Source organism: Muntiacus reevesi, chromosome 1, assembly GCF_963930625.1.
Source record: "Muntiacus reevesi chromosome 1, mMunRee1.1, whole genome shotgun sequence".
Taxonomy (NCBI): Eukaryota; Metazoa; Chordata; class Mammalia; order Artiodactyla; family Cervidae; genus Muntiacus; species Muntiacus reevesi.
Window position 1 is genome coordinate 4,159,345 of NC_089249.1, and position 25,649 is coordinate 4,184,993.

The window sequence follows — 25,649 nt, forward strand, 5'->3', positions numbered from 1 at the left end:
GGGGTGGCTTGAGCGGGGAGGACCTCTCCATGCCCCCTCACCCCCTGCCCCCCACCGTCCCGTTTGCTGATCCGGGTCACGTGGCTCCAGAAGAGCGGTGCTTCGGCCCGGTGCCGCGGTCCCCAGAGCCTCCTGCGGGCTTAGGGGCAGCCCAGCCGGGGCCCCAGGCGGCCATCCTGCCAGCTGAGCAAACCCCCTGGAGCGCCTCAGCCCCGCCTTTTCGCCCTACCGAGGCCCGCCCTGCCCCCACGCCGCGGGCCCAGCACAGGACCTTCCTGAGAGAACAGACAAGCGACAGCCAGGCACATGGAGAGGCACTCGCACGCACCCACGCCAGGAGAGACAGAGGCAGAAAGAGATGAGGGTTCAGAGAGAGACTGGAAGACAGCGTGTGGGCAGGGGGGGGGCTCGGGCAGGATGCCGGGCAGCTGCAAAGGCCACCTGGCCCTGAGCAGCCAACGCGATGAGGGTTGGGGGAGGCCGTGGAGCAGGGGCAGGTCTGGAGAGGCCCAGGGTGGGAGGGCACCTTAGATCCCCTCAGTCTGAGCCCCACCCCCCTTCCCCCAACCTCTCCCATCTAAGTACTGACCAGGCCCGACCCTGCTCAGTTTCCCAGATCAGAGGAGATAGGGCTAGTTCAGGGTGGTCTGGCCTTAGACAGAAGCCGCTGCCAGGCGCCCCAAGAGCCCTGCGTTGTGCCTCCCTTGCGTTCTGAGCTGCCCTTCGGGCCTCGGGCAGCAGCTCTGGAGGGGGCGCGCGCTGCACTGGAGCCGCACGACCCGCGACTGGACTCCGGCCGACAAGGGCCTGCAGCTTGGGGGCCAGCGGAGGGCGCCCCAGCCCCGCACACCTTCAGCCCGGCCGAGCACCCGTCTGGCCAGGCCGGGGCCTGGCATGCCTGCGGGACCTGGGGTTGGGGGAAGGGGGTGGGTAGAGCAGCGATGAGTTCTCGGTTCGCCCTCACCCCCTGCCCCCCACCATCCCGTTCGCTGCTCAGGATCACGAGGCTCCGGACGAGCGGGGCTTCGGCCCGGGGCCGCGGTCCCCGGAGCCTCCTGCGGGCTTAGGGACAGCCCAACCGGGGTCAGGCCAGGGCCCGAGGCGCCCATCCTGCCCGGTGCGCAAACACCCTGGAGCGCCTCAGCCCCGCCCTGTCGCCCTACGGAGGCCGCCCTGCCCCCACGCCAAGGGCCCAGCACAGGACCTTGCTGAGGGAGCAGACGAGCTACAGCCAGGCAAACAGACAGGCACTCGCAGGGACCCACACCAGTTGAGACAGAGGGAGAAAGAGACGAGGGTTCAGAGAGAGACTCGAAGACAGCGTGTGGGCAGGAGGGGCCTCGGGCAGGATGCCGGGCAGCTGCAGAGGCCACCTGGCCCTGAACGGCCAACGCGATGGGGCCGGGGGGAGGCCGCCCAGCAGGGGTGGGCCTGGAGAGACCCAGGGTGGGAGGGCACCTGAGATCTCCACGCTCCGCGCCCCACCCCCCTCCCCCCAACCCCCTGCTCGCATGCCATGCCGGGGCGCTCTGACACTAGCTTCTCTGGAGTTTGGTCACCTGAATTTCTCTCCTTGTGCTCAAATGAATGATGACAGTGTATTGAACAGCTAGGTCATTTCCAAATATATTAAGCTTAGTGTTTCATAGGACACCCGGACATGTATGGAGAGACCAGCCAGGATGCATGGACACCAACCTTGGTAACTACACAACCAATGGGAATTAACAGTCTGACTCAGGAGAAAGAAAGAAACACAAACAGATGGAATGAAATGAACAGAAACACAAACTTTGCAACTCACACCATTATTCAATTACAAAAAAACAGAACAAAACAAAAACAAAACAAAAAATCCACTATAACCAGTTTAGAAAAACAATAGACCTCTCCATGACCTTTGGTTGGGTGAGGAGTTCTAACACACAACCAAAAAAAGCCAACTTTTCCAAGTCCTGAATATGTTAGTTCACACATTGACTTTTACATTGAAATGTGTAACAAAAAAACTTAAAATCATTGATTCACTACATAAGCATGGAAGTATTTTAAACATTAAATATGTTCTGTAGTGTTCAGGAAGCACTTGGCACATCTGTAAGTATATCAGACCAAAAACTGGAACTTAGTGGAAGAGTCAGGATAGTCTAAAAATGAATCCCTAACTAAAAGGAACACACAGGATTACTGTATATTAAAAAGGATAAGAAGAGAAGCTAGAAATCAGTCAATAAATGTTTTAGTGGTTAGCTTAGAGTGACTAGCCTCTGCGTGACTCTTTAAATTTTTCATGTTTGCAGCTTCCAAATTTTCCATGGTGAGAATAATACTTTTGCCTCTAAACCAGAGTCACTTGGGGATACAAAGGCAGTAGTCGATAATTTTCTTTGCCTCTGTCTGAATATTTACAGTTGGAGGTAGAAAAGGAGGAGTCTGTCCTTTGTCTAGATGAGGTCAATCCCCAGGTGTGGGATGTCTCCAGCCCTGGTTTAGCCATAAATGTTCCACCAGGAAAGATTTCTCTGAGACCAAATGCTCCCTAGCACTGGAAAAAGCAATATTCCTTAAAACCAGAAGCTCTTGAGGGTCTTAGACCATTAGTTAACAAATACCGATATACTGGAATTGTAATCAGCTGTGAGTCCCCTTGCAATACGCCAGTCTTGCTCGTTCAAAGACCAGATGGATCTTACCGATTCATACAGGATCTAAGAGCTGTTAATGAAGCTGTGGTTCCCACCACCCCATAGTCCCAAAACCATATACCCTCCTATCCCAAGTCCCAGGAAATGCCAAGTACTTCTCAGTCTTGGACCTTCAAGGTGCTTTCTTTTGCATTCCTCTCCATCCTGAATCCCAAAAACTCTTTGCTTTTGAGTGGAGGGACTTGGAAACAAGAGAGACCATACAACTCTCGACTGGACTCGACTACCCCAAGGGTTTAGGGACATCCCTCAATCTTTGGGACTTCCTCGGGGAGAGAACTAAGGGAATTAACTTTAACAAACAGTAGTCTAATACAGTATGTGGATGACTTGTTCATAGCTAGGCCAGATTTTACCAGCTCTCAAATGGAAGCTATTTAAAACTCTAAATTTCCTATATGAAAAGGGTTATAGAGTATCCCCCAAGGAGGCTCATATTAGCTTAACCCAAGTAAAATACCTTGGATTTATAATTACGGAGAGAAAAAGAATGCCTGACCCCGAGGGGAGATCCCTCATCTTAAATACCCCGTACCCCCAAACAAAACAACAGCTTAGGGGATTTTTAGGAAGGACCAGGTTTTGCAGGATATGGATTCCTAATTATGGCAATCTGGCCAGACCCCTATATGAAAAGTTAAGGGGGAAAGTGAAAGAGCCACTCAACTGGCATGAGACCTGCAAGATGGCCTTTAATGCTTTAAAAGAGTCCATCACTACAGCCCCAGCTTTAGGCCTCCCAAACCTGGAGAAGCCTTTTAGACTCTATGTTTCTGAAAGGACAGGAACTGCTCTTGGGGTGTTAGGGCAGATGATGGGGCCCGTATTACAACCTGTAGCTTATCTCTCAAAATAGCTATATGAGGTGGCCAGAGGGTGGCCCACTTGCCTCCGGGCAGTAGCAGCCACCGCTCTTATGGTTAAGGAGGCATCTAAGCTGACCCTTGGTCTGCCCACCACAGTGTATACGCCTCACCAGGTGCAAGCAGTCGTGGAAACGAAAGGGGACAGGTGGATGACAGGGGGAAGGATCACCCAATACCAAGCCCTCCTCCTTGACACTCCAGAAATAAAGTTGAGGGTCTGCCAGACTTTCAATCCAGCAACCTTACTGCCAGATCCCCCACTTTCCCTCCGGATCACCAATGCATACAAATCACAGACGAGTTATACTCTTCTCACCGGGACCTATCAGAGAAGCCTTTATCTGACCCAGAGCAAAACTGGTACACATATGGCAGCAGTTTTGTAGAAAAGGGAGAGAGGAAAGCAGGATATGGTGTAGCGAGCCTGGAAGAAACTAAGGAAAGTGGGTCTCTTCCCCCAGACACCTCAGCCCAGAAAGCTGAACTTTTTCCCTGACAAGAGCTTTGGAGTTAGGCGAAGGAAAGAAGATTAATATGTATATGGACTCTAAGTATGCTTTCCTCATTCTGCCTGCCCATGCAGCAATTTGGAAAGGAAGAGAGATGCTCAGTGCCCGAAGGTCTCCTATTGAACACAAAGAGCTCATTCTCAGGCTCCTGGAGGCAGTCAAACTTCCTGCAAAATTAGCTGTCATCCACTGCAAGAGTCACCAAAAGGGGCAAGAAAAAGAAGCTCAAGGAAATAGGAAAGCTGATCAAGAGGCAGGACGAGCTGCCGGGGAAGCTACCTCTGCCACTGCTATCTGCCCCCTTTTCTCCAAGGAAACCCTGACTCCAGATTTTACCCCACGGGGACATTCCCGATATGCTGAGCAGAGCTGGGAGATTGGGTCACATGGGTGGTTTCAGCCTGATCAGGCCCAAATAATACTCCCTGATTCTCAGGTTTAAAAAATTACTAACACCTTACATAAGAGCACCCATTTTGGAAGAGATAATCTAGAAATCTTGCTTAAGTCTATTCTCTACCATCCCCAGTTAACTAAGGTTGTTAAACAGGTCACACAAAATTGTGACACCTGTCTAAAAAATATCCCAAAAACCAGACCTCCTCTAATTACACCTGTCCAACATCGGGGATTATACCCAGGAGAGGACTGGCAAGTAGAATTTACAGCCATGCCAAGACCCAAGGGTTTTCTTATTTGCTAGTCTTTATTGTCACATTCACAGGATGGATCGAAGCATTCCCTACTGAGACAGAGAGAGCTACAGAAGTCTGTAAAGCTCTGCTGAAGGAGATAGTGCCTAGGTGTGTGCTGCCTCGGTCACTTCAGAGTGACAATGCGCCCTCATTTACAGCCACGATATCCCAGAACCTAGCCGCATGCTTAGGCATAAAATACCGGCTCCGCTCATCCTGGAGGCCTCAAGCTTCAGGAAATGTAGAGAGAGCCAACCAGACTCTTAAAAGGGCTCTGGCTAAGCTATGTCAAGAAACACATAATAAGTGGACACATAGGCTACCCATAGCCCTCATGAGGGTACGGATATCCCCCAAACGGCCACTATTGTTAAGTCCTTATGAAATGATGTATGGAGGTCCATTCTTAACTTCTGATTTGTTTTTTGACGAGGATGCCAATATACTCTTAAAACATATAATTGACCTGGGAAGGTTTCAACAAGAACTCCAACGGTATGGAGAACAGGTCCTCCCTAAACCACAGGAAGACTTGAAAAATCCCCAGGTAAAGCCAGGGGATCAAATATCAGTAAAGACCTGGCAAGAAAAAGGGAGTCCAAACCAGCTGTCCGAGAAATGGACAGGGCCATATCAGGTTGTTCTAGTGACTTCAACTGCTGTAAAAGTGAAGTGTCTATCTGCCTGGGTCCACAATTCTAGAATAAAACCCTATGGCCTACAGGAGGGGGAGACAGAAACTGAGACTCCAAAGCCAGAGGACAGCTATTCCTGTGAACCTGTTGAAGATCTCAGGCTCTTGTTCAAGCAGAACCCCATCAATCCTGCCTCAGATAAGTAAAATGCATCATATGATGTTCTTCTTCTTTCTAATCATATCTCCCTGTATGGCCATTGATCTCTCCCTAAACGAGGCATGTTCACTTGCAAACCACACTGCTTCTCAACTCAACCTAACCAGCCCGTGCTGGATTTGCATTAATAGCAAAGGTTGGGGGTATGGCTTCTTCCCTCAAGCCTCATGAATCAGTCTCTGCTACCTTCAAAGTCTTCTGCAGCTTCCTCACCTCTCTCAGCCTTCAGAGAACTGAAGAGACTTACGAGACTTTTAAGGCTTCCCTTGTGGCTCAGTCGGTAAATCTGCCCTCAATGCGGGAGACCCGGGTTCAATCCCTGTGTCATGAAGATCCACTGGAGAAGGAAATGCCAACCACTCCCAGTACTCTTGTCTGGAGAATCCCACAGACATAGGAGCCTGGCAGGCCACTGTCCATGGGGTTGCAGAGAGTCAGATGCGACTTAATGACTAAATCATCATCAGGGTTTGCTCAAGATTTGGCTTTGGCTTAAGGGTCATTCAAACTTTTTCCGCATCATCAATAAGGTTGTTTCACTTTCTTATTATTCCTGTGTTCACGAAATAGCCCTTTTACTTTCAAGAACTTTTCTTTTGCACTCACAACTTGACTAACCAGCACAGAGTTCTAGTTGTCAGCCTATCTTGACTGTCAACACACTTTCCTCACTAAGCTCATAATCATTTCTAGCTTTGGTTTCAAGTAAGAGATACGCAACTCTTCCTTTCACTTGAACACCTGGTGCCTCAGATGGTAAAGAATCTGACCCAATGCAGTAGGCTGGGGTTTGATCCCTTGGTCAGGAGGATCCCCCAGAGAGGGAAATGGCAACCCACTCCAGTATTCTTACCTGCAGAACTCCATGGACAGAGAAGCCTGGCGAGCTACAATCCAGGGGTCACAAAGAGTTGGATACAACTGAGTGACAAACACACATACACTCAGAGGCCACTGCAGGGTTATTAACTGCCCTAATTTCAATACTGCTGAGTCTCAGGGAATAGGGAGACCTGAGGAGAAGGAGAGAGATAGGGAATGGCTGGCTGGTGGGGCAGTCAGAACACACATATTTTACTAAGATCACTGCACTATCTCCTGTGGGCACGGTTCATGGTTACAATTAATTACAAACTCCGAAACAATGACAACAGTATTATCAAAAGTCACCGATCACAGCTCACTCTAAGAAATAACAATGAAAAAGTGTGAAATACTGCGAGAATCACCAAACTGACACAGAGACCCAGAGTGTGCAAATGCTACTGGAAAGATGACGGACACCCTCAGTGCAGGGCTGCCGCAGAACTTCAGTTTCCAAAAACTGAATTTGCAGGTACAATAAAACACGGTCTACTTGTATGCTAAAGTATCGACAATGGGCATTTTGTCAAACAGTTTAAGAAAAGAGAAGTTCTTTGTACTGCAATTGTAATTTTTCTCCAAGTCTGAGATTGTTTCAAAACAAAAGTAAACAAAAATACAAACAGAGACACACAAACATACATATATACAGGGAGTCTTCACTTTTGCAACTAGTGTTAACTGAAATTTGCGTACATCAGAATCCTGACTTCATAAGTGCACAACTCCAGAACAGGCATGGCAGTTTGCTACAGTGTGGAAATTGAGAGTTTTTTAAAAATATAAAAATTTTAACAAGATTTTGTACACTTAATTTCTACACTGAAGTATTTTCTACCTAATTTTATACAGAAATGTCACACACATAAAACTGTTAATAAAATCAGAGGTTTCAAAAACAAAGAAAAATGTTCTATTTCTTAAACTAGAGTAATGTTTTATTATTATTCTTCAGAATTTAGTTAAAAAGTAGTCTTTTCAAACCATTCAAAATTTTATAAATGACAATTAAAATTAACCTTAAAACCTTGCACTGGCTCTGGAAAAGACACTTCCATTTGGGAATGATATCTCTGTCCAAAGATTCCTTTTCCCTTTTAACTACTATTTCCATCATTAATGGCAAGATCATACAATTCTTCCTTCAGTGTTTGGAAGAAATGATCATGAAGATACTAAATGAAAACTGCAAGGTCCAAATCAGAGTATGTTGTGTCTATAAAAGGAGAAGCCAAAAGAATATATATATAATCATTTGTGAAGACACAGAAGTTATCCAAAAGAATACATTTAGAAACTAAGGAAGGGACATGGATGGCTGGCAGACAGAGACTGGACGGACACTTTTACTGTTATCCTTCTGTTCTTCTACACTGTCCTGTGGGACTTTCCTAGTGGTCCAGTGGTCCAGAATATGCCACCCAGTAGCGGATACAGGTTCAATCCCTGGTCTGGGGAGGTTCCACAGGGCAGCTAAGCCTGTGTGCCAGAACTAACGAAGCCCTCGAGCCCATGCTCTGCAACAAGAGGAGCCGCCGCAGAGAGGGGCCCGCGTCCCACAGCTGAAGAGCAGCCCCAGATAGTAATCCCCACTTGCTGCAACTGGAGAAAGCCTGTACATGGTGAAGACCTCATACTGCCGTATATACATAAGCAAATTCTTAAATATGTTAAGTAGGTAAGTAAATAAATTATACTTTGTGAAGAAAATCTACTCAGAAAAAAAAAGGTCCGATTTAAAAAAAAAAAACAAACAAACAACACTTCAGACTAAGCAGATAGAACAAACTAAGCAAACTCACGCCATTGACTAGTAACTTTTTCAAATGAAATAATAATAAAAAATCAATTTTTACACTAAGGCTGTCAAAAACTACATATATTTCAAATAATTTCATGTGATAAGGCCAACTTAAAGGCAAATTTTATCGAAAATAGAACTGGAATCTTCATTTAACTTCAAAAGCTAAGAAAGAAACTTTCAGATTTTTCCTAATTTATGTCTTAACATTTCAAAGACAGCATCCTTGAAGTTTAATACATGTTCTTGCCAATGTACACTCAGAAATATAACCAATCACATTTTCACGACATCTGTGTCTTTACACAGACGACGTGATTCAGAAAAATTAAAATTGTCAGAGAGAGATTATTGGAGTTGTTCAAGTTATCAAACTAGACACTTAACAAGTCTCTGTCTGGAATCTGGGGCCCACTGATCAATCCCCATACCACGCTTTCCCCAATCCATGCATGAGGTAGTTTAAAAACATCAGAAACAAGCTTACAGAACACTTACTGACACTAAACCCAACCCTTCAAATCCAGCAGTGTGCAAGGCTTCACTCTCTGCATGTACTATGGATTAAGATAAAATGCCAGATATTAAATATGCAGGTTGGTTACCCAACTCCTTAGTTTTCATTGTTTCTAATCCACTATTTTTTGAAAGCCAATATATGAACATAGTTAGGCACTAGGTGATACAGAGAAGAAAGTGTCCCTGGCATGACCCAAGTATTGTGATCACAGTCAAACAAAACCATGAGAGAAATGTGTTAAATGTCTACAAAAGGTGTAGCCCTAAGATACAGGAAGAATGTAAAGAGTATTCTGGAAAAGAATGAAAGAAGTCGTCAATAGATCAGCTGAATAAAATCAATTGGTACAGCAATAAAACAGATTCAGGTTCTAGAGACGACCCTGTTGAGAACACTTACAAAGGTTATCTTTTGTTTGGAAAGGCTATGGCCGAGCAATTACGAGTTACAAGGAAAGAAGTTCCCAAGGACTTCAGTGCCCCAACCAAAACCTTATGAATCATTAAAAAAAAAAAAAAAAAAAAAATGCTAGCACAGAACACAACCTCGGAATGTGCAAGAAAGGTTCCAACCAACATTATTTGGAATGACACAACTACAATTCTACTGGGCAAGTACCTTTCAATGCAAGGAAAGAAACTGAAGAAATAAATAAAAGAAATTAACTAATATATAAATATCTTACAGACTCAAATCCTTAGTACCAGTATTTATGATGCTTTACATATTTATATATTTGTAACATAAAACAATTCTGACTATTAGCGTAAAATATCAGCCCTATAATTTCAATTTAAAACAGAATTAACAGCTAACCTAGACTTGTAATTTTAATTTGAATTTCACTATAAATAGTACTGAAACTTAAGATATTAATATGTACCATGCTTGTAAGTTTATTAAATGTTTTAAGATTTACCATAACATTTGTGAAGGTTTATCTGAAAACTGAACTACTTACCAAATAGTGAATATATTAAGTTATTTAAACAGTTTTTTAAAGTTTTAAATATGTATGTAAAAGGGATGCAATATAGTTTAAGTCTCCTTTTAAAATGATTCCCTAAACTTACTATATGTATCTAAAAAGATTTGTTAAGTTGAACTTTAAAATTTAAGGGAAATTTGGGGTTTAAAATGTAACTTTGATAAACTACATACTAATTCTTTAAAACCAAAGGAGCTTCCAAATAATTATTTCTGTTTAGAAAAACCCACCTTCAAGGATACAAAATCCTACTTAACTCTTATTAATCCTTCAGTATCTACGTAAAATTCTTCCTTTTCCATGAAGTCTTTCCTCTTTTTCCTTTTACCCTATACTAGGCAAAAAGAAAATAAATGTGTCTCTATCATTCAAACTGCTAATTTATTCTATTCTAGTGGCATAACTTTATGAAAACTCTTCTTTCAGGAATCCACATCGCCTATCCAAGGGTCACACGCACTTTCAGAACAGGGACTGTGCTTTATACTGCTCTCAACCTCTAGAAACATCTTACACAAGGCAACGCTAGCACACAGTAACTATTGGCGGTGGATGAACTGAATTCTAACAATCTTCCATGCCTTTCCAAATGGACCATTACCTCTGTTATGTCCCAATGGTGTGAAAACTGATCCAAGTCAGTGAGGTAAAGTAGCACGGGAGAAAGCTGCGTCTGGATGACATGGGGCACTCCTCAAAGGCTCTGAAGCCAAGTCAGTTCCTCTTTTGAAAACCCTAATTTGAGTATAAAGAAATCCAATTTAAAATAAATCACAAAGCAAGTAACATTCTTAAGTAATTTTTAAAAAATAGACATGTATCTTCAAGTTAAATTCTTCAAGCTAACAAGCTATTTTCTCTGAATTTCTGTACTTTATGTATTATTTTAAAAAATGAAATGCCAGCGATGTAGTAAAATTCATATAATTATGTACACAAAGATTTGACCTGAATCAAATGTGTAATACATCAAGAAACAATATTATATCCCTTAAACTGAGGGCTTTGCCACCTTTATACTTAAATAAGTGTGAAAGACATAATCATTCTAATTAATGTCAGGTTTAAAAAAGCAAATGAACAAGAAAAACAATATGCTCCTTCATACATATACCAAACTCTGTATTCTTACATAATAGCCTTTCAAGTGTCTTAAAACTATTCCATCCCCCCTAAGTCTATTTCTTCAACAATTACTGTGTACTTCCTTCTACCTATTCCATATCATAAGATTTCTGATTCTCTTACCACCTCTATTACACCTAGTCTGACCTATACAAACAACTTGCCCAAGTCCCTCCTGAAAGACAGCTCTTAGAATGATCAGAATACGAGCACAATGTGGTCTGACCCTAGCTACCTGCTTTGATGTTTTCAGATCACTGTACTTCCATGAACATGCCCTAAAGAGCCATCATCTAGTTGGGAAGCCATATCACACTCCTGGCTGATTCCTAATGAGTTTCCTAAAACCACTAAACCCTTTGACAGGTACTACTAATTAAAACATAAAGCCCTCACATCCATCTCAAACGCATACATCCAAAACTATCAAACAAACATGTACAAGTCTACTTGTTACTTGTTTCTTTTATATAATATTTATCTTGCTACATTCAGCTCCTTATCAGAACTTTTCAAGCTATTTTTGGATTCTGACAACATATTTCAATAAGTCTCTTAATTTTAAGTCTTCAGAAAATTTCAAACACTGTCATCTTTATCATCCAGTTACAAAACAAAACTACCAAAGACAGTATGATCATTTAAAACAACAGTAATAATACTTACTAATCTAACACATCAAGACTCATTTTACTAATTTTTCTCTGACATCAATGGAAAGCAAAATATGGCTAATTAAAATGTGATGTTTTTCCTAACACACCGAACATGTTAAACATGCTTAAAATGGATATTCTGTTCCCCATCTTATTAAGCTATGCAGTGAGGTCCAAAACTTAGACCCAAACAGATAAGACAGTAAATCTCAGGAGAATTTTCATACTAGGTTCTTTTCCTTTCCTTAACTTGGTGGATCAGGGCAATTACCTGTAAGTGTTGAAAATAAGAAGCTGAAATAGTCCTCATTACTGATGTTTAACTGATCACTTCCATTCCATTCTTTCACTAAAGACTTCCATCCAGAAAATGATGATCTACAATAAACAATGGAGACCTAGTACTAGAAGTGACCAAATTGAAGACTCAGGAATAAAGCACAGAATATATGACTATTCTTTATGGAATACAAGTATAATTTAAGAGCTCAGTCAAAAATCCGTAGCATGTATCATCTTTACATGTAAGGGGGTTCAAGTATCGTAATATGGAAAACATAATTTCTAACATATGTTTATGTAAAGTTTCCTTGAAAAGCATAACCAGCCCATTTATATGGTACAAGTGGAAAATTTTTCCACACCACTCAAAACTCAGTTTCAAGGAGCCAAGGTGAAGTTCTGCTTTTCAGTAGTAGGTTCAGCTGCTATGTATTTACTACCTCATCTTCATTAAAAAAAAAAAAAAAAAAAAAAAAGTCTTACCTTGTTTATATGAATGAGCTAAGTTTAAACAAGCTCCTGCTTCCTACCTAAACCAAAGCATCTTAACTAGGTAAAGAATACTTCAATTTAAAGCCACTCTGCAATAACTATGCACTCCTATACTTTGTGAGGCTTTATAACTAGTCTACGTCACAATACTGCAGCTAAAGTATTGGTAGTGGACTTAAGGGAATAGCTAAACACAAAGCAGCTTCTCATTAAATGAAGATTATCTGGTTCCTGCTATGAGATCAGTTTCCAGTGATACCTTTAAAAACTCTCCTCAAGGTAAGACTAAGAAGGAATACAGCAAATGTCAGCCATGAATACAGCAAAAAAACAAAAAGCTGAGAATAATCAGATCCAAAAAGCTATCTTTTTGGATAGCTTTTTGTGACAAATTTTTTTTTTGGGACAAACTTTTATAATAGAAATCTGAATAAATGTCAAGACAAAATAAGGAGTTTCTAATTCAATGAGAAGCACTTTTTTTTTTAACCACTGAAACAACTGTATTTATTAACATTCTTAAAAGTTGGGGAGTTAAAAATAATGGCAACATTTTTCTGAATCACTTCTACTTAAAGGACTTCTCTTTGCTTAAAGGGCTATGGGAGAGAATATCACAAGCTAAGAGGTTATAAAAAGTCAGAGATGCTCAATGGAAATGAGTACAAAATGGGTGATTAGAAAAGAAGCTAATATCCTCTTATACCCAGTGAACACTGTGCTGTCCAGTGGCTAAAAAGAGTAGCAAATCCATTTAAAAATCTAGCTTGGACAAAAGACAAGCAATGTATCACTCTGTCCTTAAAACTACAATGACCACACATACTGGCCACACCAGAACAGTTCTGAGACTAGAAGGGATGCTATATCAATTATGCTTGGACAACAGAAGCAAACCAGACCTGCTCCTGGCAGGCCAGCTCACATATTCACCCTGCTTCAAAACCAGGCTGAATTTCTCAGTAATTTCTCCCTTCTCTGGTATTTTTATCTAACAGCATAGACTACGTTTCCACATGCATGTCTCATGTTCCCCAAACCAGCTGTAAATGAACTAGGGGCAGAGAGGGCAAGAAGAGTAACGGTCAGCAGAACACCACAGGTAGATGGAGAGGAAAAACTCAAAAAACCTCTAAGTGAATAGTGAAAAAGGCAGGAACAGCAATTCTAAGTACAGTTTTTAAGACAAACTAAACACCAACAGCTCTAAGGTGATGGGTTTTTCACACACTGAACAAACGGAGATGGTCTGGTGGTGACCTGCTCTCCGATGAACTTCCCCTGCTGGAGACAACAGTGTCAGAACGCTAACACCCAGAGTGAACTAGACCGCAGAGCCCAATTAATATAGCAGATGAGAATCAGAAATTATTGAAGGAATATTTCAGGAAAAGGAGCCTGCCAACAGTCCTTGGCACAGACGGAGCTGAGGAGTGGGATGCCTCAGGTGAACGGTGCAGGTGGGAGACAGTGAGAAAGCTAGCTGGTTTACCGTCACCATCAAGGACGGAGGGGAAAACCAAAGACGTGAAATAACCCAGGTGATGTCTAAGGAACGGTATTCCTTAGAAGAACATCATTCCTTAAGAATAACCGAACATTATTCTTCAATTCTAAATCTAGGAAAAGTGATGCAATGATAATACCACTGGCCTGGGAAAGTTGAAAAGGCCCCATCTTGTTTTAATTTTTAAAGAGATTAGTTTGAATAGGGACAATACATCGACAGAAAGAGAAGTCTACTAAGACTCTGTGCAAATGCTAAAAGGCAAAGTTTAACTTGGTACACTTTTAACTACATGACAACTTGCTTTTGATGATTATAAACTTCTATTACCATTACTTGTAAATTAATATTTTCTCAGTACTCACCACAAACCCACAAAAAAATGTAAAAAAAGACTTGTGAAAAAATCCCTGACCAAAGTTATTGAGCACAAGTCAATCGTAATGAATGCCAAAAAAGATACTAAATACAAGTTCTAAAGAGAATTAATTTTAAGAGGTGTTCAAAAGTCACTTTTAAATGAATGCCAAAACAGATCCTCCACAAGTTCTATCATGGGAAATGAGTGCCCTCTACTGGAAGTTAACAGTCATAAAACCACTTAAGTTAAATTGTATTTCTTAAAGACCTGGCATTTAGTACTGAACTAGACAAAGAGGGGTTTCATATATAGACAACATATTGCAAACAGCTCTCTTTTGCTAAAAGGAAAAAGTAATTATCAGTTATGAAGCACAATTTGGGCGACAACATTCAAACATACGTCTTATCCTGGTACGAAGAGACTGGCAAACAAAGCTAAAGAAAGTCTACTAATAAAGCGAGCCACTCCTGTTTAATTGGGGCAGAGGGTCTGCACAAGAAGCCACAAAGAAGCTAGTTTTTAAATTTTTCAGCTACAGCCCAGATTCAACTCCTGCCTAAAACTGTATCAGACCCTGGCCTTGAGCCACAATCAGTAACAAATGGCTGAATATGAAAGTACTATGCCTGATACAAACATTACATTTTAAAGGATACTTTGAACACTAGCAACATGAAACATTATTAGTTTTAAGACCTTTGAGAGTAAAACACCACAGTCACATTCTGGAAAGTAGCTCCTTGAAAAATTAAACAGAAAATTAACATATGATTCAGCAATTCTACTTCTGGGTATACAGCCAAAAGAATTAAAAGGATTCAAACAGGTGTCTGCACACCAATGTTTATAGCTGCATTATTTGTAACAGCCAAAATGCAGAACAACCGAGTATCCATTAACAGATGAATATATCAAAATCATGAAGACAAAATAGTGGTAAACAAGGGCTGGGAGAAGGGGAAATAATCAGTACAGAGTTTCAGTCTGCAACGATGACAGTGCTGGAGATGAATAGTGGTAGCAGTCGCACAACAGTGTGAATGTACTTAATGCCCCAAACAATTCTCACTGTATACCTAAAACTGGTTAAAATGGGAAGTTTTAGGTTATGTATATTTTGCCACACACACACACACCCACCCACCCACCCACAGATATTTTAATGATTCCCTGTCTGAGTCCGCAAGCTTTTATTTCACCACCTACATTGAACTGAGCTCCCTTCCAAAAAGAAAGACCTGTATTACAATTTCATAACACCAGAAGTTTTAAAACACAGCACTCTCATCCGTCACTGAATCCTTACTATGGCTACACACTTCTGATAATCTTAACCCTTGTTTCAATGCACCTACACAGATTACTGTATGTTTCTACCTGATGGTTCAGCGGTAAAGAATCCACCTGTGGTGTAGCAGAACAAGATTCAATCCCTGGGTCAGGAGGATCCCCTGGAAAAAGAAACAGCAACCCACTCCAGTATCCTTGCCTGGAAAATCCCATGGGCAGAGGCGCCTGGTGGACTACAGCCCATGGGCTTAGTGACTGCAATCATGACAATGCAAACCGCTAAGCAAACCACCTGGAACAGTCTTGCCCCAGTGACCTTCCTCTTACCCAGTATCATCAACAGTTTTAACTGCTGTTTTAAGAGCAAATGAAGGGAGGGGCGGCATTTTAAAAAGTCAGTTCATAAACTGCCAGTGACAGGGGAAGGGTGAGGGAGAAGATTATACACTTGAAATACAGCTCACTTTAGCATGCTACCTCATGTGCAGTATCCCGATAAGCATGACAGCCAAATTTGCACTGAGTCTTCCCATAATACAGCAGCAGCTTAACCGAGAAAGCAAGTCAGCAGGCAGACTGGGTAGAAAATACACAAGCTGGACCAAAAGCTGCTGAGACTCTGCTGACAGAACCACCACTGTGCCTTCTTGTGGATCTAGTGAGGCAGGAAGACAAGTTAAATTTTAAAAGATATACAAACAAGAATTAATAAAGCAGACTGACCATTTTCACTGTGCTATGTTGAATTCTAACATATCAACTACATGAAAAAAAATATATATGTATGGCTTAAGGTACTGCCTAGAGTAAGACTAAATACAATCATTATTTAAAGATAACATTTAACACTCGATTTCATAATATTCAAATGTGTTATTTGAAATAATAACTGATGGAGTTAAAGGTATTAGAAACAAAGCAAAACAGTAAAAAAAAAAAAAAAAAAAAAAAAACAAGCACTTTTGCCAAACAGGGACAATTATAATATCAACCTAATCCGGCCCCATCACTTCATGGCTAATAGATGGGGAAACAGTGGAAACAGTGGCTGACTTTATTTTTCTGGGCTCCAAAGTCACTGCAGATGGTGACTGCAGCCATGAAATTAAAAGATGCTTACTCCTTGGAAGGAAAGTTAGGACCAACTCAGATAGCATATTAAAAAGCAGAGACATTACTTTGTCAACAAAGGTCTGTCTAGTCAAGGCTATGGTTTTTCCAGTGGTCATGTATGGATGTGAGAGTTAGACTGTGAAGAAAGCTGAATGCAGAACAATTGATGCTTTTGAACTGTGGTGTTGGAGAAGACTCTTAAGAGTCCCTTGGACTGCAAGGAGATCCAACCTGTCCACCCTAAAGGAGATCAGTCCTGGGTGTTCATTGGAAGGACTGATGCTGAAGCTGAAACTCCAATACTTTGGCCACCTGATGCAAAGAGTTGACTCGTTGGAAAAGATCCCGATGCTGGGAAAGATTGAAGGCAGGAGCAGAAGGGGACAACAGAGGATGAGATGCTTGGATGGCATCACCGACTTCATGGACATGGGTTTAGTTGGGCTCCAGGAGTTGGTGATGGACAGGGAGGTCTGGCATGCTGCAGGTCATGTGGTTGCAAAGAGTTGGACACGACTGAGCAACTAAACTGAACTGAATTTAAAACCAAAGACTTATCTGAGTATACACACACACTCCTATATATAAGCAATACTGAAAAATACAGATTTTTAAATACCACACACAAAAGGTAGACACAAACCAACGTTTGTCATTTAATAAATGGGTAAATATAAAGTGGTGTATATTCAACAGTGGAATGTTACTCAGCATTAAAAAGAAATACAGTACTCGTATATGCTCGTAAATCCTAAGAACAGTATGCCAAGTGACGGAAGCCATACTGAGAAGATCCACATCACACAATGTCATCTGTGAGAAATGATCAAAACAGGCAAATACAGAGAGACAGAAATGGTGAGCAGTGGTTGTCAGGAGCTGAGGTAGGAAGAAATGAGGAAATAGGGATGAACTACTAATGGTAGAGTTTCTTTTTGAGGTGATAAAAATATTCTGGAATAAGATAATAGTGACTATGGCACAATCTTGGGAATATGATAAAAATTAATGAATTGCACAGTGTAAAATGGCCAATTTTATGGTATATAAACTGTGTCCTAATAATAAATACTAATTATACATATGCATATATGTATATTTTTATTGATATTTTTGCTAAAAGAATGAAAAGGTTTCAGGGGTGAGTGAAACGTTAATATATGAAAGCCGTACAAGATCTCAATAACGATTAAATAAGTAAAATTTGCCATCAAAGTTTCAAAAGAATTCTATAAAAATACCTGATCAGTTTTGAATTTGTGAATTTCGTGGCTTAAAAGATAATTTAAGATCTGAAGAAACATCTACAACCTTTAGTTTTCTTAAACTATTGTATTAAGTAATACTATTGAAAATGAATTTACTGTTTGATATTTTATTCATTTTACCATGGTACAATTAATGTATAATTTGAAGGAAAAGTAAAACCTAAAGATCGCCCCTTTGAAACATTGTTCTTAAGTCGGGGTAGACCGATTATTACATACACAGGTAAACAACACTCTTACCATAGATTCGGAGAGCAGTAACTTGTAAACTTTTGAGTAGCTCTTTATTTGCTCGGGCTGCAGCAGTATGGATAATGTCAATAAACTGTGTTGAAAGCTCAGGATTTCGGGAGCCGAGATGTGCAAGCTGCAGTGGTAAACCAGCCAACCAACGTGATAACACTTTACTACGGTATCTAAGGCCATCAAAGAAAAGGGAAATACACCACATTTATTTAAACATTTGAGAGCCTATAAGATGACTGGCATACTATATTCATCTATAGTATTCTCTAAGGTTTTACCCACTGTATTTTAAAAGTTTATGTAGTTTGGGGCACTATGTACATTGTAATTTTATCTTAAAGGACACAAGCTCTACTTAGCTTGTGAACTATTTACACTAATTTGTAATGGCCGTTTTACTATATTAAGTCATTTATGCATTCAGTATAGGGTGCCCCCACATTAAGTGGCTTCAAACTTGGGTTATTTCCATTCTTGCACATACTTGCTCACTCTCTAATGTCTCATCTTGGACACGGCAATCACTTTTGCTGTCCCCCAAGAGTTCAGTGATTTACACACAACCTTTGGAGTCTACCAGACTTGAACTTAAGTCTCAGTCTGGCTGCCCTTTAACAGCATGACACTCACCAACTTATTTAACCTAAGCTTCCTTCTATAAGGCAGAAACCAACAGTACCTACATAAAAGTATGAGAATTACTGAAAAAATTAAGAAAAGCACCTGACTCACAGTAAAGACTTGAATATGTTCTAACAACTACCTATGTATGCTGAGGTACCACAAATCCCGTTATCTTTCACCCAAACATCTCTTCCAGACTATCCCAAGTAAACCTCAAACTCACCACATCTAAGACTGATTCCTGAGTTCTACTCTTCGTGTTGTCTGCATCACCAGACAGCACCAAACCAAGCTGGACACTTTTGCTCTTTAAGATAACGCCATTTAAAAATTTATTGAAACATTTTTGACACCCAGTATTATGTTAGTTTCAGGTATGTATCACATAATAGTCTGACATCTGTACACATTGCAAATGGTCACCATACGTCTAGTAACCACCTGTCCTAATAAAAGTTACTGGTCATATTCTTTATGCTGTATATTATATCCCCATGACTTATTTACTTTATAACTCAGTTTGCACCTTTTAATCTCTTTCACCTATTGTACACCTCTCCTCTTCTACTGCCTTCATTCTTATACCATATGTCCCAATATGTCACTAAGGGCCGGAGGTTAAACCTCCATAATTTTTATGGGAAGCAAAACAAAATTCTGAGGCTGCTACAGGTGGTTCCAATAATTGTCCTTTAGCTGTTAAGCAGACAAGTGGAAATATATGCTCAAAGAGACTTTTACCTTCTCAGTTATGTGTATAAAGGTTACTGAAACTATTATGTATGCCTTTTTATTTAAAAAAAAAAATAATAAAACCAAAAAGGATAAAAAGAAGATTTTCTCCAAAGATTTAATCACCCTATCATCTTATTCATACAGATTACAAAGTAACCTGGTAAGAAAAAGAAAAGCAAAATAACAAAGGAACTGTACCGGATTCTGTAAGATCTCAGTTCTTCTTTTTGATAGCTTTTACTGAAAAACTTCAGTAACAAAGTCGGAACTGGAAGGAGAAGGCCTCTCTGCTGATACAATGTATAAACTGCCTTTATGAGAGACTCTGTAGCCTCTAAGAAACAAGAGAAAACAGCTGCATGTGAGTCAAAATGTTTCTTCACCAGCACCATAATTCTTCTAAAAAGCACAGAAGCACCTTGTTCCTATGAGGAAGCAGATTTTAGCCACAAACTGATGACTACCATCAAAATCCTACATCAATGGCCTAATAAAAAAGTCAAACCAATCGGAGATTACAGTACAAATTTTCCTAAGAGACAACAAACCTAGGAAAGGACAACAAATACCACAATACTAGAAAGGTGGATAAGCCAGGAACCAAACAGCAAAGTTCTGCTTGAATGAAAAGAATTAGTAAGTCACACTAAAAACTGACTTAATGCAACATAACTTCAAGTTACAAGAAAGGTAAAGAGATAAGGATCCACCAATTTCTAGTCAAACTAGATCAGAAAAGTATTTCTTTATCCTTAGGCTCAATGTCATTTCCTATTAATAAAACTTACCTTCTTTCACTCCAACTATGTAATCTAGTAGAAAACCTACCCATCAGCTTCAGAGTGGACCTACCCACCGAAAAGGGGGTGTTCTCAGCCATCAGGGTTCAAGCAGACATTCCTTCATGATTATGCTGGCTACCTTTTATGGCTCGAACGTAAATGACTATGAAATGTTTGACAGGTATGAACTCAAAATTAGGTGCTCAACATTAACAGTATGCGTAAGAGCCCCTCTCTTAAGTAAGGACAGAGCATTGACACCCACCTCTGTCTGACTGCATCTGCATTAACCTCCAGGAGACACCAAGCAATCTGTTCAGCTGCTTACTGTTTAGCCTAGACCCATCTTCAAGGGTTTCTGTTACAAATTTCCTTATCCTTTCTATCCAACTGGAATCCTTCTGCAAAGTTGAGGCATTTGCCAGGGAGACCATGATATCAGACAGTGTTAAATTCAGTAAAAGGTGATCTACATTATTCGAGAGAATTGTGCAATGCTTGATGCTAAAAACAAAGACACACATAACTGTTAAGTGTTGTATCTACCATGCCTGTTTCACTTAAACACTTAACTATTCCTCCCAGAATGAACTGTCAAGAAGGTAAGTATATTAAAGCGACTGTAAGCAAACCATTCATTACAGAATCAGAGTTGTTAAGGCATAAATTAAGAATGCATACTGCTCAGTTCATTACCCAAGTTGCTATTCACACAAGAACTACAGGCCCTTGAAACATGGTGTGGTAATCCTAGATGTACTACAGGGATAAGAACACTTGAAAACTTCAACACACTTGAAGATTTTCATTAAGCAGATATTTATATTAGGATGAAACTCACGACAGACCTTGATTCTGCTTCTAACTAATTTTGACTTGACAGAATCACTAATTTCTCCTGGCCACAATTTCCTTATATGTGAAACAGGAGACTGGTCTAGATAAGCCCAATTCTGAAACAATTTAATTTTATGACTCACATATTACAATCACTTTTTCTAACAGATTATCTTAAGAAAAACACAATTTGCAACTTAGGATAAAAACCACTAGATATATAAACACTATATAAACACAGTGTAGATTTCAGGCTACACTGCATTCAACAGCAGAGCCTATTTATTCTCATGTTCAGAAACATGTAAAGTTGATTAAACTAAAAAAATACCTGAAACTAATTTATTTTAAAAGAAAGTTAACCCTGGATTAGGCATGAGAAAGGACACAGTCGTAAGGAACCACAAATACAAGGGGAGGGAAATTTTTAATATTTGGTGTTATTAGGGTATCAAATGTAGGGTTAGGAATGACAAATGGGACCAGATCACAAAGAGCTGAAAACTAAGGACACTAAAATCAATTCTGCAAGCACAGGAGTAACATAGTTGAAAAGTTCTTTCATTTCTGCTGATGAAAAAGAAAATATCAGTTACAAGACTCTAAACAAAGAAGTAGTTGTATGTCTACTTGAGCAATACAGGCAAGACGTGACAAGCTCAAGAAACAATGCTGGTACAGACTAGGAGAAAGGGGGATGTATAGCAAGAATAAAAATTAGCTGGATTTGAAGTCTGCTTAAATGCATACATGTATGTGAGCTTTTAGCTGAGCTGGTAAAGAATCCGCCTGCAATGCTGGAGACCCCAGTTCGATTCCTGGGTTGGAAAGATCCTCTGGAGAAGGGGTAGGCCACCCACTTCAGTATTCTTGGGTTTCCCTGGTGCCTCAGTTGGTAAAGAATATGGCCGCATTGTGAGAGCCCTGGGTTCCATCCCTGGGTTGGGAAGATCCCCTGGAGAAGGGCATGGCAACTCACTCCAGTATTCTTGCCTGGAGAATCCCCATAGACAGAGGAGCCTGGTGGCCTACAGTCATGGTGTCGCAGAGAGTCGGGACCTGGCTGAGTGAGTGAGTAAGCACAGCACAGCCCAGCAAAAAACTGGGAATTCTATCACGGAGAGAGAATGAATGAAAACTGGGACAGATGAGTAGCAATCTATACTACAAACCCAAAACTACTGGTAGGTTCTTTGCCCAACTGTTCAGTGCCCAAAACCAAGGCACATTTTATACTAACCAGACCACACAAAAACTCAACTGCATCATTTATTCACCACAGGTAGAGCTTTTGAAGATCTACTTACCTATTACTGTCTGGAAGGTGTCAACAGACATTCAAAAGTTGGGAGAATTCATCCCGCTCCTCCAAGAATTTACACAAAATTTTAAAGTCTAAATACACTGACCACCAATTCTATGAGGGAGACAGGAAACTGGGGAAACTCATTTTCAGCAATGATAGAGGAGGAAATTAGAACTGATTCCCGTCCTGAAAATAACTTTAAAAGCTGGATGAAATAGTTTTTAACAACTCAAAAGCATTCAAGAGGTAACAAGGTGATGAACAATTGCTGGGTCCCCAAAATAAAGCAAGATCACAATACTCAGGTTCCAAGGGCTGTGGAACCAAATACCCAATTCCAACGAAAAGCCTGGAAAACGGAACTAACCTTTCAGAGGCCTCACAGGGAAAAGTCAAACTCCAGAGCCAGACAAACATGGGGACTCTGGTATATTATCCCTACTTCAAGCTGAACCTGTAAGGGCTCCCTGCCAGAGTAACGGTGAACTGGAAGTAAAAAGAGCTCTTACATAAAACAATCCCAGTTATACATCATCTCAGTAGTTAACGCAACAATTTTTCCCAACTAGATCTATAGATTCAACACAATTCCAATCAAAACCCCAGCCAGTTACTTTATAGTTATCAACAAAATGATTTCTGAAGTTTACACACAAAGGCAAACACTAGACTACCCAACACAAGACCAAAGCGGAACAATGTTGGAGGACTCACACCACTCGATTTCAAGGCTTACTGTACTACAGTAATCAAGACAGCACAGAACTGGTGAACGAACAGACAAACATAGGTCAGTGGAAGAGCCCCAAGACAGGCCTACAAGTACAGTCAACTGATGATTTCAGACAAAGGAGCTGAAGCAATCCAAAAGAGAAACAAGAGTCTTTTTCTGCAAACAGTGCTGGAATAACTGGACAGAAACTCTAGAACTGAAAAATAAAAATAAAACAAATTCAACAAATGTATGTTTGAATGAGACAAAGAGAAACAAAAAATTCAGTAAGTGGGTCTTATATACAATCAATTAGTCTTTAAAGGGAAGGAGAAAAATGGCATTAATTTTTTAAAGATGAGAATTTTTCAGATGTGTTTAGACACTTCACTCAAGATCTCAGATTTAAGAAGCTCACTGAATTCCAAGGAAAATCAATAAAAAAGAAAACCACACCTGGATACATCATTGTCAAACAGCAGAAAATAAAAGACAAGGAGCAAAGTCTTATGGGGGAGGTGGGGGGGTGGGAAGGGAAGTAACTTTTATAAAGTAGCAACAGTTCAGACTCATAGCTGACTTCCTAACAGCAGTGGGGACCAACAGAGCGAAGTGTTGCAGTCAGTACGGTCAGTACGCTCAAACAAGAAAACTGCCAAGCTCAAGCACTGTGCTCTGTTAAAACAGTCCTTGGAAATAAAGGAGAATACATATATTCTCCTTCATTTTATATTATATATATATATATGTGTGTATATATATATATATATATATATATATATATGTATGTATGTATTTGTGTGTGTGTGTGTAAATCCTCTAGCAGCTTCTAAATAAGTCTAATGAAGAGAGATGAAAAAAATGAAGAGCAAAAAAACTAGAGTATACAGATAAAACTCAGATGGTGGATACAAGTTCTCCAAAAATATTAATTTTTGCTTGAAAGTTCAAATTTTATCTCTAGCACAGACACTATTTTCCTGAAACTGATAGGCTTATTTTTTTCATTTCTGAGAAAATATCTACAAATACCCAAGTCTGAATAAGCATAGTTAGTCATTTAAATTAAAATCATGTCCATTGCAGAAAATACAAACAGAATGACAAGTGCATTTCCTCGAGACAACCATCATTCTTTGGCATGCAGCCAAAATACTTCAGGCACACTTTCCATTTCACCACACAGAATATTAAAATTACGTGTTTTCAAGGATTGTGACTTAATAAGATTAGTAATTTTTTACTTAATTAAGAACAATTTTAAGTGAAACTGGCATGTTCTTTTAAACTGTGAATGCATAGTGGTGAAGAATACTGTTAACCCTCCATACCGTTCTGCCTCCACATATTCAACCAACTGCAGATGGTGTATCATGTGTATGGATTGTGGCTTTCTGAATCCATAGATGCAGAATGTGTATTTGGAGGGCAACTTGCTTCTGGATCAGTGAAAATACCACGTATGACACTATGTCTTTACACAAAACTCAGACTGTACAACAAGAAGAGTGACCCCTCACATAAACCAAGGACTCCAGTGTAAATGATGTATCACTGAGGTTTGTATTTTACAACAGATACACAACTCTGGTGTGGGACGCTGACGTGAGGGAGGCTGTGCATCCATGGGGGTAGGAGTAGTGTATGAGGACTCCGTACTTTCTGTTCAATTTTAATACGAATCTAAAATTGCTCTAAAAAATGAACTCCATTAAAAAAAAAAAAAAAAAAGGAATGAAATGCTAGTAGTGCCACAACATGAATAAACCTTAAAGATATCATGCTAAGTGAAGTTAAGCCAGACATAAAACAGTGTTTTCAGTTTCTACTGATACATGGTACCAGAACAGTCAAATTAATAAAGGGGAAAAATGCAATAGCGGTTCCCAGTACCTGGAGGGAGAAGAGCATAGGAAGCTGTTATTTAATGTGTACCGAGTTTCAGACTGGTAACATGAAAAATGTGAAATGTACTTAATGCCACCAATCAGTACACTTTAAAAATGGTTAAAATGCTAATTTTTATGCTATGGACATCTTACCACAATGAAAATAATATCTTTTGTAACTCCACAGTTCAACCCAAGATTAAAAAAAATCTAGACATCAGGTCAAAATTGAAGACCACCAGCTTAGGCCACATTGGCTCCTCTAACTTGAATCTGTGAATTTAATAGATAGCCTCCAAAGGCTATCTGAGAAATATTCAACACGCTTCCTTATGGAAGTTCAAGAGCAGCCTGCGGACCCTCAAAACAAATCACTAGGGAAATTTATGGTAATACTGTCAATCCACTTTTGTTAAAAATGCCACAATTTCACCACCTCAGTGTCTTCATCGTTAACTCCTTTTTCACCTTCTATATCTTAGCACAAATCACTACCTAGGCAGGCAGCCCTCCCTAGGACCTATGCCCCCCATGAAAGAGCAGGACCAGCTCCCTACTATACTGATATACTTTTATTACCCTACATTCTTTTTCCTAAGTGCCTTCAACATATTAAGTG